The following is a 16227-nucleotide window of genomic DNA, read 5'->3' as shown; positions in this document are numbered from 1 at the left end:
GATAACCTGTCCCGAGGATAGGTTATCAATAATAAGTCTCAGAAAACCCTTTTAAGATTGTCTTATTCTAGATGCTTACTAAGTTATAGGTATGTTGGCAGGGTGGGTAAGGAGAGAGTACATTCAAGAGTGTACATACCATAAATGCTGACCATGCAGCTTTTCTGGAGCCCTAGGACAGAGTAGGTTGACAACACAAGACACCATAATGGTGGCCCTTTTTTTATCTTTACTATGGAGCCTCTTCCCTTCTGAGTACAATGTCCTACCAGTCACAAGCTGCCATGTGTCCCAAACCATGCTACATGAGATGCAAACCCTTGGAGGTGTCAGTCCTAATTTGTGACGGGAACTGCACGCTATAGGAATTACAGGTTATGCTACTGCACACAAGCCATCCATCACAAATTGCAATGCCTTAACCCATCTACAGTGGTGCAAGAAGCATCGTCATTGGACAGTTGAGCATTGGAAGAACGTTCTATGGAGTGACGAATCACACTACCCCATCTTCAATTCACATGGACATAACTGGGTGTAGAGGATCCTTGGGGAAATGGTGTAGGTTCTATTATATTCTGGGGATGTTTTACTTGCATGGTCTTAGTCAGTTGGTTGTAGAGGCAAGAGCAATGAACACGGAGCTGTACCTTGATTTTCTAGACAATGTGGCAATACTCTGGAAACGGTGAGCAGTACTTCCAAGGCGCCTCCTCACAGATCCAATGCTGTTTTACATTGATTTGAAAATTTGGATGTTCTACGATTAGACTGACTGCACAAATTCCCAACCGGAACCCTACTGAACATCTTTGGGACGAACTTAACTATCTGGTCAGTGAATATGAACAGTATCCATCATCTTTGAGAGAAGTCTTAAGACGTTTTACAGGATGAATGGAGGGAAATACCAGCTGAAGTGTATCAGACGTCAGAAGAAAGTATCCAATGTCATTAGGGCCAAAGGAGCCCTTTAAGATATGGAAATAAATACTACTTTTGGTTCTTACTCAGGGGTTCAAGTATTTTGGTAGTGTATGTGCCCCGATAACCAAAACCAGACATGGTCACAGTTCCACATTGTGAGGGTGTGGGTCCTCTTTATGTATATTTATTTATTTTCCCTTGGTTACATTTAAGTTACTTCTCTCTCTCTCTGACAACACAATTCCTGCTATTGAAACAATGTTCCATTCTTGTATCGCTGTGTCAGGATATTTTCGGTGAGTTTTGGTTGAGGTCAGCAGGTACGGACAGCTGTAGAGGAAACCGTTGGATATTTTTTTGTGACTGTATGTAGCAAGTTCATTACCCTCCACAGTCCAGCTAGCAAAACATCTGCTAACTATGCTGATGTTTCCTGTCTGACTGTGGGGGAGGTTCCAGCAAGGATGTAAGCATTCACTGCTTTCCTACACACAGTTCACATGTAACATTCAGCTGCCTCTTTATTCTGCAAACGACGAACATCCCGGTTTTTGCAGAGACCCCCAAAGGTAATATCGTGGGAAGTGTTTGATTGGAGTTACAGGGCAGAAGGCAGGATTTGAGGGTGTTGTAGTTTAATAATGTGCTGGATGAAATGCTGTCTATACTTACTGCTTGGCGTTTGTTTGAATAGCACAGATTTTATTAGCTGAGAACATGTCTAAGCTTCATTTTATGCAGTTTCTATGGCTATGGAAAGGCAAGCCGAGACAGATGCTGCTTTGTATAAGAAAGGATGCAATAGTAATGACTATAATTGCTATTCTACCTATATAAAGTCCTTTTTTCCTACAGGCTGGGGTCATCGTAGAAGTAACCACTAAAAAATCTCTGTAATGGTGAAGTTTCTATGTGAGTTATGTTTTATTTGACATTTAGCTATTGTTAAAGAAAGTAAGCCTCTATTTTAAGCAACTTTTGAAATAAATATAATTTATTGACTTTTTCAAGGCATTCTATGGCAGATCTTCATATACTGTATAACAGCAGCTGTTGATTAGTAAAAAAAAGGCTTCTCATAGGATTCCCTCACAGTAATCAATACAGAAAGTTGCACGTATGGCTGGTGGTCAGTGTTGGGGTCAGCAAGCAATAGCTGCGGTCTATGATATAGTCCCTGTGGTCAGTGGTGCATTAAGTGTGCCGATCCTGGCGGTTAGTAGTACAATTGGTCCGTATTGCAATAGTCGTTAGACTGTATAATTGGCTGCTACAGATGGTAAGTTTGTCCCAAATTATATTTCTTTTTTAGAATTATGTTCTTGCAGATTTCTAGGGGTTGCATTCACATTAGCATCAAAGGTATCCTTGCAGATTTCCTTTAAAATCCAACATGCAATAGCACAGCATGGAGGGCATAACGGAAGTCGGAAGGACCCCAATAAAGTCAGGGGGCCCATTCAACGCCATTCGGTTCTGTCATAGGACAGATCCGTTCCAGTGATAGAATAACAAATCAGAATCCGTGAACCAGCCATTACCCAGTCTGTTTAGCAACCGCTGCCAGGGTGACCACAATTTCAGTCCAAGCAGCCATGTGCACAGAAGTGGTTACAGGTGCTTCTAAATACGCTTCCTCTCCCCGTTGCAAAATCATGTAGATTGTAAATAAAAACCCGGCAATCAGGGGGCGGAAAGCTGCAAGAATAGGAACAGTTCAAGATTATTTGCTGTGTTCTGGAAATGGCACATTTAGCTATAAATATAGAAGTCATTGATTTATTGGCCACACTGCTGTCATGTATTATGTGGTTCCTCATTATAATGATGCCTTCTGTGATTTTTAAATGGTCACTGAATTTTGAACGAATGTGCTTGTGTGATAATTAGCAGATGAACAAATCACTTTATTTACATAAAATTACACATTTGTGCTGCAAAATCCCCCTAAAGTACTGGTCACGAGGGTCTCCCTTCCTTCTAATTTACTGTTCACTGCCTGTTCTCATGTGAAGTCCATTTCTAGTATGCCTATCTTTACATCTACATCGGAACCTCCGACGTAAAATGCTTCATTGTTTCTTCTGGGGAAATGCTGGAGGGCATCATGAAAGCGGGATAGACCCCAATATAGGCAGTGGGATTCATTGGGTGCTGTTAGTTTCCATCATAGGATGGATCAGGTGTTTTGTTGCCATTATGGAACAGAAAAACCAAAAGCTGCATGGTAGTGTGAGCATAGTCTAAGGGCAGAGGAAAACGGCCATAATGCGAGTTACAGTCAAGAACCTAGAACACGACTCACGGACACCTGTCTGTGTGCTCAATATGCACAAACATTACATCAGATTGGAATAGGACATGGCCTGAGTTACATGTGAAAAATAATTTCTGTATAGCCTGATAGGCTATAACAGAGCCATATGGTGGTTGTGGAATTACATACACAGCACAGGCCTGAAAATACAGCTATGTGCCTTTTGTCTAACAGAAACACCAAGATGTTTTATGGGAGGGGGAAGTCTTTATCTGTTGCTGTCTAATGCTGCCAATAGAATTCTAGCGATAGAAGGGGGAGGATTAGGCAGAAACAGAGACTCTCACAGACTTGACTGCAGCTTCTAGCAAGTGATTTACTGAAATCGCATCTGTACTGCTGTATCATGTTCTCCGTGTTGCTGTCACTTGTGCAGATGTGCTACAGATAAGATGTCCTGCTCTCCTATGTGTGCAGTGTATGGAGACATAGCAACTAGACTCCACCCAACTGATCAAGGAGAATTGACAATTAGAGAGATGGCCTGCAGAGAGGAAATTGGTGATAAATACCGTATACACATCCAACTTGATCAAAGTTGTATTTGGCAGAACCCACTGAGGGCCATCATTTGTATGCACTTTTGTCATATCTTTGTTCCTACAGATGAGGTGCCTTCTACCCTCTTTCTGCATGTACAGGTATAACTCAACCGCATTCACGTTCATTACTTGTGATGAAGGAAGTGCAGCACTAAACTCTTTGGTTGTATGACATGTATCACAAAGTCACCACATAGCCTTATAGTATCTTGCATTAACAGACACTTTGAACTTGTTGACAGCACTGAGAAAATGAAAACCTTTAAGATATTAGCTCTGTAGAGATAAGTGGGGACTATTTCCTACTGATTCAGTTGCTACCATGGATTTTAAGGGATTGTATGAGACTTTTGTCTTTTTTACTATTGATGACCCATTCTTAGGCTAGGTCATCAATGGTTGATCATCAGGGTCCACTGACTGGAATTCTCAAAGACTAGCTGATTACTGAGCCTGCTGACAGTACTGGAAGTAGATAATGCTTTCCGTATTGCAGCGCCCAGTTTGGTCCCATAGACTGAGCTCCCATTGAATTCACCTGCTGTCTTCCTAGGCACAATTTTTGATCTAGGAGACCCTGTGTGGCCTTTCTTTTGTTTTCAGTGACACCACTGTACACTATTTTGACAAATTTTTTGGAGGAGAATAGTGTTCCCCAGATGTATGGCTGTATTTCCATGCAATATGGGGGGGCTTTGGCTGCATTGGGGACATTTTGGGAGGGAAAATTAGTGAACCTCATTTTTTTTCCTTGTTTTTTTTTTCTCTCCCATTGACTTACATGGGAGTTGGAATTTACCATCCAGACTCTTGATGATTTTCCTGAAATTGGCCCGATTTCCGACACAAACCGCTTATTACACTCATCGCTAGTAAACTGGTAATAGTTTTCTGCTGCCTGATAAACTGAAGGCAGGAGACAGTGCATGCTGATTTTAAAGAGATATTGGAGAAAGTTTCTGCACAGATCCAGAAGTAGAGTCATTATTCTTCTTTTGACTAGAGGTATCTTTTACTAACATCTCTACTGCTATTACACAGCAATGGAAATGCAGAATATTTAAGCTGGGGCTTATAAACTCACTGGTGTTCTAGTTATTTGTCTAACTTTCTACATGCGCTATACAATTTCTAGTAATATCTCTAGTAGATCAGAGTAGTGTTGAGACTAATACAGTACTTAAAGTGGTATTCCCACCTAAGACGGTTATCACCTATCCCCAGGATAGGGGATAAATGTTTAACCAATGGGAGTCTAACCACTGGGACCTCCAGCGATCACAAAAACGGCACACCCCAAATGTCCCATGTGCATGGAGCGGGGTTGTGCATGCATGACAACAACTGCTCCATTTATTTCTACGGGAGTAATGGCGCATTCACATGGGTGATTGCAAGTTATGCCTGACATTGTCGGGTGCGGCAAGCATTGCACAGCACACGGACACCTTGTCTTTGTGATGTGCAGTAGACCGTAGATTGCAAGTTCTAGTCTCATGTGAGACCTTGCAACTTGCACAACTCGCACGACTTTCCCACCTGCGTGAATGCACCCTAAATATTGATGCGCTGTAGGGTGCTCCCCTAGTGGTGGCTGTGGGCATAAAGAATTGGCTGTCTGGCTGCCTCTTCTTGGCTGCTTAGTAATTTCTGGAACTACAGTGAAAGGTTGTAATATTGTATTCATACAAGACAAAGTGGTAAAACTACGGAGTTCTCCATCAAAGCTCCACATGTTTCTGTACACTTTTCCAGCAGAATGAGTAGCATGTCGTATAAACCGTTGTGCGTCCGGACAAGAATAAAGCTTTGCAAATATTTTCGTGTGTCTTGTGGTAGTCATGAGTAAACCACGCCAGTCTATTTAGGGCAACTGTGAAACATTTATTAGCTGGCCTTAAGGGAAAAGACAAATGGAATGCTAAGTGAGCAGGAAGATAGTATTTAACAGGCTCCAATTAGAGTGTAACAGATCTTTCAGTGCACCCTGGCAGACCTCTCAAGCAACATTTGCTTATGTGCCGCTTTACATTTAGCATGAAAAACAAGTGGACGTATGGTAACGTATACATTCAAAAACAGGAAATCTTTCAAGATATCTGTTCCCTTTTTAGAGAGGGTAGTGAAAATGTACAATTTGCTACAGTTGTGGATTCGTCTTTTTAACCCTTTCCAATCCACTGTCTGACATCTGAAGACATTATGATTTAAGGCTGTACAGCTCCGATGTTGAAAGGCGTCCGTCGGGGTTCTCTTACTGTATTATTGCCAGCCTCTCTGCTGTCAGAGCCTATCCAACGTGTCACCTCATGCAGTACTGGCTTTAGCCAGCAGATAGCGCCGTTTTATAACGGCAGAAAAAGAGTAAGCCCCCTAGGAAAACCAGGATAGAAATTGGATTGGAAAGGGTTAAAAGATACAATTCTCATTGCTAAGCTTATACCTATTTCTGCATTTACTGAGACTAGAAAAACTGTTTATGGGAGCAAAACAGGAACAAGAGGAAGCCCACAACCAAAAGTGCAAAGTAGCCTTCTGTAGTTCTGACACAGGACCACTCTCATTCAGGTTCTCTATGTGGGGTTGCAGCTCAGCTCCATTAACATGACTGATAAATGTGGCCCAGTGATTGTGTTGTGCCATATGTAGAGCCTAAAGTACTCCATATATATTAGATCAGTGTTTCCACTCCTTTTTTGTCTTTTGGTACAGCTTGTCAAAAAACTTTTATCTCCTGGTACCTTTGCAAGAAAAAAAAATATCTCCTCCCTTTCTCTCCCTCTCCCACAGCATCCCTGGGAGCTTTTCACAGCACCCCAGCATTAGATACAGCTTGATGATTGAACAGCCGTGTTACAAGCAATTGTCTGGTGAACAATCACTTTGCAGATGGTACCATACATATTATAGTCCATATTAGCTGTTGTTCAGACTGGCCATACACATTCAATGACGTAAGGTCGATGGAGAAATCTTCTTTCTGGAAACCTTTCAAAACAAAATTGTGTTGTCAAGGGAAAAATCATTCATGGGGGGAAAAAATATCTTTTGTCCAATTACTGGACAAACGTGGTTGACGTTTTTCCAAATAATGACAGTATGCCATCGATTGGCTAAAACCATTGTTCATTGTTAAATTTCACCCAATGAATGATCACTTGCACAGAAATTGTCCATTTTTATCAAATTTAGTTTACTGCCTATGGGCACCAAGAGAACGGTGTACGGCATAATGATCTTCTGCTTGATGCCTTTTGAATCCCTTAATAGGGGTGTTGATTTCAAATGTACAACAAGTGCAGTTGCACAGGGATCCAGTGGATAAATGGGACAATTGTCCTTTTTAAAAGCCACTTTCTAATATCCATTAGGTTGCATGTAAGTGAGTGAGCTAATGAAGACAAAATAGGCTTCTCTATGCTCAGAGCTCATGAGTCAGAAGCCATATGCTAATCTTGCACAAGGGCCTTATGCCCCTTTTAGATGAGCCGAGCCAATTCTCATTTGAATGAGTGACGTCCCCTCAGATCATCGTTGAGAATGATTCACGTCTCATTCAGTGTTCCACATTCCTGTTTAAACACTCAGTGGGGATTGTTTAAATTCAACGAGAAGTTAGTGAGCCAATCATGATTTTTAGTCCTGCTGGGACTGAACGACGAATGAAAAGTGAACGATTCTCATTCGTCATTTGGTCACTGGCTCGAGTTTAAACCAAACAATTATCATTCACTTTGTTTTAAGGATTTTTTTAACAAAAATTGTTGCGTTTAAACGCATCTTTAGCTTTCTGTTGACCTCTGTCCTTGAATGATACACTGCCTACTTAGGGTGTTTACTAGGCATGACTATTATTATTCGTGCCCCTTAAAAAAACTGTGCTATGAGAGTGCCCTAATAAAGAATACTACCTGCAGTGTGTCCCTCTCACAACACAAAATATGGCTTGCCTCCCTTCACACAAGTCAATAGGAGCAATATCGTGTATATATAACACACAGAGATGCTGCTTCTGTATCCAAATCGGGCATACCCGTATCCCACACCAGAGAGCTCCAGAGTCCTAGTAAAGATGGGGAACTAATTGGGCTACTGGCCATCACCTGCAATATTCTGGGAGTATTATCAGTGTTGTGTCGAGAAGGGAAGGCCAGCCTCCTTACTGGAGTGGTGACATAGACAGTAGGGAAAGAGAACAGGAACCCAAGAGAAAGGCTGGCCTTTTAGACTGGAGCAGGGGTGTAACTATAGAGGGTGCAGGGGATGCAGTTGCACCCTGGCCCAGGAGCCTTAGGGGGCCCATAAGGCCTCTCTTCTCCATATTAAAGAGCCCAGTACTATGAATAAAGCATTATAGTTGGGGGCCCTGTTACAGGTTTTGCATTGGGGCCCAGAATCTTCAAGTTATGCCTCTGTGCAGCATGGTTTAGGTATGGGTACGGGTACAGATACAGATAGAGGGAGGGGCCCACCTCACCTTCTGCATCAGGGCCCCTGAGCCTTTAGTTACGCCCCAGGACTGGAGGTTACATCAATGATAAGAGACAGTGAGTCTAACAAAGCAAGGGCACCTGGTGTAAGAAGTGACTGATACTGAGATTCTGGTTATACAGCTAAACTTGACTTACTAGAGACTTTGCTATCTTCTAAGTGTGTGTGTGTAGAATTTTAAAATGTATTTTATTGTTGCACTGCCTTACTAGTTGCTATCTAATCTACAGTAAAAACACTGTTTATTGCTACTGCTGCATTCAACTCCTGCTTTTATTACATATATATTGCCCCATTGGCAGCGGTCAGAAATATTTTGTAAGACGTTTGTTTGGTTGCTCTGCCAGGATCCTGGGAAATCAGATATTCTCCATTTTGGTAGAACAGCCAATTTAAAGGGTATGTACACTTTTGCAATCACTGTTTACATTGCTCTATTGTATCTTATACACAAAATATAGCAAGTTTGTCTTCACTAAAGAGATGCTACTATTTTGTGTCAACAGCTCATATGCAGATCCGTGTGTATCTATATAAACAAGCTGTGCAGTCTGATCTGTTTCTACTAAGGTGGTTTCTTCTTCTTGCTAATTCACCAAGCTATGTATATAATACGAAGGGGACAGAATGCAGGATCAGGCTACATAGGGATTTATTTAGAATTCAGTAACCATGGAAACAAACAGGTCTGCCACCATTAAAAAAAAAATACACAGTGCTAAAATTATGGAGGTTTTTTTGTCACCATGCCTCAACAAAATGTAATAAAAAGTGACTGAAAAGTCAGATGTAGCCAAAATTGTACAAACAAAAGCTACAGCTCACCTTGCAAAAACAAATCCCCTCACAGTCCAAAGCATGGAAAAATTTAAAAAAAGTCATGGATCTAAAAATATGGTGACAGAAGGAGAAATTTAAGAAAAAATTGTTTACCTATTTTTTTTTTTACCCAATTTATATGGGGGTTTTAAAATTTTTTTTTGTTTCATTTTACTATTTTAAAAAGTAGTAAAACATAAACTATATGATATTGGTATTGCCATAATCGTACTGACCCTCAGAATAAGGTTAACACAATCATTTTTATCCCCCCAAGAATGCTATTAAACTAAACAAAAAAGGCACATTTTTTTTTGTTTATGTTTTTTTTTGCATTTCACTCCACTTTAAATTTTTTTTACGTTTTTCAATCTGCTAATACATAGCAAGCTGTTGTATGGTAACTTGATGGAGAAAGACCAACGTTATATCTCTCGGAGGGTAAAAATGAAAATACGAAAACCTGAAAAAATGTCTGTGTCCTCAATGGGTTAATTTATGTGCTTCCTTTCTGACAGAATCAGGTTAAGTGTTTTATTACTCAATGTGACTATTGAGTTGTGAGTGACTGTGCATTATTCTTTTGCTAATGAGCCGCAGAAGAAAATGTTCTCTCCTTCACATTGCTGTATCTTTCACATTTCTATGTCTTCGAGTAGGTGAGATAACAATTGCTTGAAGTTATTAGAATTTGGGAACTTCATATGTTTTACGGCATATTTTGTAGTTTGAAGTCGCACTGACCTTTAGTTGTTGTTTTATGTTGTGGACTTTCAGATGTTGGGACGTTGCAAGGTTATTCTTTGTTCCTCTGGAGGCTTTATCTGCAAGGCTACCAAGTCAGGAAATGTATTCTGTTTTATGACGTGCGCCAGTTATGTGAAAAGCTGTTTTGGTGGTTGAGAAAGGTAATCAATGAAAATGTAATTTCTTTTATTTTTATAGGTTACAAGCAGAGATGAGCGAACGTGCTCGGCCCCGCCCCTTTTTCGCCCGAATACCGCGATTTTCAAGTACTTTCGTACTCGGGCGAAAAAATTCGGGGGTCGCCGTGGCGGCGCGGGGGGTTGCAGCGGGGAGTGGGGGGGAGAGGGAGAGAGAGAGGGCTCCCCCCTGTTCCCCGCTGCTACCCCCCACGCCGCCACGCCTCTCCCCGCCCCCCGGCGCACCTGAGTACTTTTCACCCGAGTAGTAAAGTACTCGAAAATCGCGGTATTCGGGCGAAAAAGGGGCGGGGCCGAGCACGTTCGCTCATCTCTAGTTACAAGTAAATTCTTAAATCATTGTGTGGATTGAAAAGACAACCGTGCAAATTTAGCTTTTTATCAGTTGACGGTAGATAATCATGGCTTCTATTTAGAATACTGCTAAATAAATATTTTTTTTATAAACTCTGACAGATCCCATTGACTTTAACCCTTTCCAATCCAATTTGTATCCTGGTTTTCCTAGGGGGCTTACTCTTTTTCTGCCGTTATACAGCAGCGCTATCTGCTGGCTAAAGCCAGTACTGCATGAGGTGACACGTTGGATAGACTCCAACAGCAGAGAGGCTGGCAATATACAGTAAGAGAACCCCAACGGACGTCTTCCAACATCGGAGCTGTACAGCCTTAAATCATAATGTCTTCAGACGTCAGACAGTGGATTGGAAAGGGTTAATGGTGGCTATTGGAGGTAAGAGGGCATCCATGCCTTATTTTTGCCCAAGTCTTGGCTCTTCATCAGGGGTTACCTCTGATTCTACCCCCTCCCCCCTTAAAAATAAAAGGTATTTGGATGGCACCTGGAAGATAAACGATTTAATTCTATTGCTGAAACTGAGACCATAAGGTTTCCATATTGGAATAGTCCATTACTTTCTAGCATTCTGTGCCAGAAAGAATAATGTGGTGGACTATGTTATTCTTTCTGTCACAAAATACCAGAAATGAATGGAAATCTGCCGAAACAAAGACCTGTCGGTCTCCATTAGGCAACAGAAGTGACTAGTTTCGTCCAAGGGTTCTGCCTGACTCCCTTTTTTCGGGGATTGAGATGTAAACCCCTATGAAAATCCTAGATGTGGGCACAACTGAGGCATAAATGCCCCCTAAGAACTATGCTGCGGACTGCGCTTGAAAATACCCTATAGCACAAGTGAGAACAGAGCCTCCATCAGAGGATGAGCCAGGATTTCAATCACCTGTTACAACAAGAATAGTGCACCATACAATATGAAATACAGATCCCATTATAACTCAGTGGGGCCTGTCATTGACTATATGGATGTCTGGCATCACAGTACCATAGCTTATATTATAAATTGGAACCATGACATCAGTGTGAATCTAGCCCATAGATGTTAGCTATGAGGTGTAAAAGTAGATGGCGTGGAAAATATAAAGTAAGAATTTCCTTTTTACTGCTAAATGTCTTTTTTGGGTGCAAGCATGTGTGGACTGCTTATGTTATATTGCATTACACTATGGTGGTGGTGCTAATTTTCTGGTGACAGGTTCCCTTTAATGTAAAGATTTGAGTTACACAATAGATCATTTTTCGATGACCCATTCCTTTTAAGTGATAGACCAAGGAATCAAATCTCTGCATATAACAAGATATATTGGCTGGTAAAGATATCCTGCACCCGGCCCTTCTTTATGGGTGCCCGTTCATGCTGCAGTGATTTACTGTAACTGCATGTAGATCAACACTAATTGGCGGCCAGCAGCTGGACTTGACAATTAAAATAATAAGCCCAGGTCCTGCCTGTCAATTAGTGGTAATCCGCCTGCGGCTACAATGCATCACTGCAGCATGTAGAGATGCCCTAACACTCGGCTGTCATCACTAAATTCACTGCACCATTTCTGCACATGCATTACTAAACTTTCCAGATAGCTTTTAATTAGTATGATGTCTCTTGTTTAAAATGTCTTACAGATTGGACCCCCTCTTCTTTTGTCAGTTTACCCAGCATGGATGCTATTGCTAAACTAGCTGTATCAACAATAAGTTGTTTTTGCCATTCCGTGGTGAAATATTAATCTATGAATGTCATAACAAGCTATAAACAACACATATATGGGAATAAAATGGGGAACTTTTTGGTTTTTAGTAGAGATGAGCGAGCGTACTCGCTAAGGCAAACTACTCGAGCGAGTAGTGCCTTATGCGAGTACCTGCCCGCTCGTCTCTAAAGATTCGGGTGCTGGCGGGGTGCGGGGAGCGGCGGGGGAGAGCGGGGAGGAACGGGGGGGGGGGGGAGATCTCTTTCTCACTCTCTCCCCCCTGCTCACTCCCGCAACTCACCGCTCTCCCCCGCCGGCAACCGAATCTTTTGAGACGGGCGGGCAGGTACTCGCATAAGGCACTACTCGCTCGAGTAGTTTGCCTTAGCAAGTACGCTCGCTCATCTCTAGTTTTTAGCATTGCCTTCTTGATACACTTTGTCAAAAAATTCAAGCCCCTAGGAGGAGTTGTTGGTTTGCTGCAAAACTTGGCATGCAGTTATATCACAGGCAGATATGTAAATGATTAAAGTTGTGGTGTGATTAGATGAACAGTCTTGCCCCTTGCGGACCTAAAAGTGGTTCCACTCTTGGTCTATAAAGAGGCTCCCAGAGGCTACTAGTGTGTAGTGTAGCTCTTTTTCTGCTTGTTTTAGAGCTTGTTGACCACTAGACACCTCTACGATGCAATCACAAAGATTTCAGCCACTTAACATAGTTGCAGAGGGGCGCGTTATTGGTATGCGATAAGCTGGCTGGTCATATCAATGAATTGCCCGCCACCTGGGCCATTCTGACCAGACTGTTACAAGGTGTAGGGACCAGTGGATGCATGAGGGTATGCACACGAGGTGACCAGGCTTGGACGCCTTTGACAGTCCACCAGTAGAGAGGATTGTCCAACAAGCACATGCAGTTCAAATCATTTCCTTGTCCACCATTCAGAGATAGGTCACACCATCGTTCCAGGCTTCTGTGTCTGTTGGAACCATTTCCAGGCACCTGGGGGGAAGGACATTTGGTCTCACGGCACCCATTACATGTACTGCCTTTGACACCCACTATCGGCTGGATTTGTAGTGGTGTCATGAACAACAAAGTTGAATTGCTACAGAGTGGAATCGAGTTATCTTTAGCAACAAATCCAGGTTTAACTTGGGCACTGATGACGACCATGTTCATGTCTGGGGACCTAGGGGTGAGCGTCTCAATCCTGCCTTTGCTGTGGAGTGGCACACTGCCCCCATTGCTGGTATGATGGCCTGGGGAGCCATCACAAATGACCATCAGTCACCCCTAGTAATGCAGAGGATGATGCTAGGCCGCACACACAAGGGTATCACAGGAATGCCTCCACAACACTGCCACAATACATGGCCTGCCTGGTCACCAGATTTATCTCCATTAGAACCTGTATGGGACCATCTAGGACGCCAACTTCAACAAGTTTTCACGATCTAGAAGTTCAGTTATAGCAAATGTGAACCAATGTGCCGCAGGATAACCTATACAACCTGTATGCCTCCACCCGTATCACATCTTGTATCCAAGCTAGAGGTGGTACAACAGGGTACTAGGGCCTTCATGTCCGCCTGTATCACATCTTGTATCCAAGCTAGAGGTGGTACAACATGGTACTAGAGCCTCCATGTCCACCTGCATCACATCTTGTATCCAAGCTAGAGGCGGTACAACAGGGTACTAGAGCCTTCCTTCAAGTGTTCAGTTTTCTGCAATAAATTATCCTTTTGCTCTGATACTGTAATCACTTACTTATATCAACGTTATAATCGCACATAGAAAGTTACATTCGGTTCCGACAACTCCTAGGTGCTTGAGTTTTTTTGACAATGAGTGTTTAAAAGCTGCCAATAGATCTTTTTTAAGCATCAGACATTGTGACAAATAAGTTTAAAAGCAAATATAAAAGATGCAAATGGCTGCTATAAATGTTCTGTGTCCTAAAACACACGATGTTTTATAATTATGTGGCACAGCTGAGACAAATTAGCCATTTTTGTCTTTCTGAATTTGACATTGACATAACTCGTTTTCATATGTCATCAATTATTTAAACATGTTGGGCAGATTACTGGCATGATGTGTGCAATTGTATCCTATTTATTCATTTAATGTCAACCAATTGTTGGCATCAAAGGATAAAAATGGAAGGTTCATTTAAGACGACACTAATTTAAAACCAACATAAAATTGTACAGTTTTTCGTAGGTTAAATTTAACTCAGGACTTGTTCACATCAGCATTAAGGGGTTTGGTTTTCCAGCTCCATTTGGGGAGGAGGAAGATCTGAGCCCCTGGCCGAATGGATCCAACTTATGATGGAACCAAGTGGCCCCTATTGACTATAATGGGGGCGTTTGGCTTCTAGCTGGGTTTCCAGTTTCTTAAAGGTCAAAATAGCATAGCATGCTGCGCTATTTCATACTATTTTTAAATGCGATTCAGCGAAGGACGGTCCGAATCGGACCTTTTGACACTGAAGTGAAAAAGCCTTCATCTTTTTAAAATCTTCTGACATGTTATAGGGATATTTCAGAAGTTTTAATCGGTGAGGGTCCAAGTTCTGAAACCCACATCTATCACTAAAACGAACGGACAGCATCTTTCAGCTGAGCGCTGTGCCCATTTATCTGTCATTGTGAGTATGTAGTCCATACACCACTCAGAGCAGGGATAGAACAGCCGAATTGACAATCAAAACTCTTGACATGTCAAAAGTTTTTAGAAAGCTTCAAAATACTTTAAGGCACCTTGAGAATCACGTCACACAGTGACATATAGTAGCATATGTCATCCATAGTGTACTTTTTTTTTTTGTGGGCTGTGTCTGCATGGAGTAGCTCAACTTCCCAGCACCAGGTCTGTCTTTATAGTGATTGATGCTGCAACTTAACATCATTCTTAAATCCTCTCGCAGGGGGCCAATTATTGCTTACGAAGATATGGTATGCTTTAAAATAACAGTGTATTCAAAAATATAGGGTAAGGAAAAAGGTGTAACAAAGGGTGTTGAACAAAAGGTCGTCTAGAATCCATATCAAATTCCTGGAGTATCCATAATACTTAACCGGAGTTGTTTACTAGGGCAATGGTTAGGTAGCTGATATATTGTAACACAGTCCTGGCACCTTTAGGTAGTCAATCAAGGGTTGCCAGATATTTAAGAAGTTGGTCATAGTATCGGTTCTAACTGCATTAATTATTTCGTATAGCATAATCGTGGAGATTCTGTTGATGACCTCTGAGAGAGTAGAGGATTTCCATTTAGAAGCTATATGAATTCTTGTGCCCATACATATAAATTGAATAGGTTTATGGGCTTGAAATTTAAATCGTGGAGGATGATCTCCTAGAAAGAAGACCTGGGGGATTTGGGTACCAGACCCACAAAAAGATGATTTAGTAGATCAAGAACTTGCGACCACAATCTATTAACCTCCGGGCAGGTCCACCAGATATGGAGCATTCTCCCCATCTCTTGGCATAGAAACATTACAACTTAGAATAGTTAAAAAGGTTAGTAAGAAGTGGTGCCGCCTCAGTGTAGGAGGGTTTTTGTTTTTGACACACAGATCAGTGAGCTAAAAAAAAACCTCTTATTAGTAAGAAGGGGAAGAAGAGACGGAAATCCTTCTTTCAAAATCCTGGGTTTGCCCCTGATATACGCCTTTTAAGAAATGCATGTAAATGAGGTAGGCCTATATACAGCACTGAGGTGATAAGGATCTGAAAACCAATTGCAGCAGTGTTCCTAGTCACATTTCTTCTTGGGTTCATATTAGCTGCCATTACCCACAAGTCCTCTGTTACCCGAGGATCTGAATGACTGAGATGTGTTACTGTATGGTATGGCCGGAAAAGTAGCCTCACGAAGACCAAAGCTGCATGAAAGAAACTACAGAACTGACATGATGTAGAACAGACCCGAGTACATTGTGCATAAACAATTAACAAGCACATGAATTATAGAAGGTGTCTAAAAGCAGGTACATTTCTAACGGAGCTCTTACTGCAGTTGTTCTCCATAAATTAGAAAAAGCTCACAAACATGATCCAGTTGGAAGCATAGACATCACAAGCTTTTGATTCAATGAACCTAAAAGACATCTGAAGGGCG

The 16227-nt window shown here is 41.8% G+C and overlaps 1 protein-coding gene across 7 annotated transcripts in view; it reads left to right on the top strand.

Moving 5' to 3' along the window:
* The first annotated feature begins 1372 nt into the window (after window positions 1-1372).
* LOC136587527 (CMP-N-acetylneuraminate-beta-galactosamide-alpha-2,3-sialyltransferase 2-like) overlaps window positions 1373-16227 on the top strand; it is a 62670-nt gene continuing 47815 nt past the window's right edge. For 2 of the 7 annotated variants that reach the window (XM_066586159.1, XM_066586155.1), the window contains exons 1-2: window positions 1386-1496; window positions 1783-1839. The gene's annotated coding sequence lies outside the window, so the exon portion shown is untranslated. Of the gene's footprint in view, window positions 1497-1782; window positions 1840-9873; window positions 10005-16227 lie in introns of those variants that run through there. The other 5 variants (XM_066586160.1, XM_066586154.1, XM_066586158.1 and 2 more) reach the window with 4 other exon arrangements.

Source organism: Eleutherodactylus coqui, chromosome 13 (genome assembly GCF_035609145.1).
Source record: "Eleutherodactylus coqui strain aEleCoq1 chromosome 13, aEleCoq1.hap1, whole genome shotgun sequence".
Classification (NCBI taxonomy): domain Eukaryota; kingdom Metazoa; phylum Chordata; class Amphibia; order Anura; family Eleutherodactylidae; genus Eleutherodactylus; species Eleutherodactylus coqui.
The sequence above is the reverse complement of the archived record's forward strand: the minus strand, read 5'-3'. Positions and strand labels throughout refer to the sequence as shown.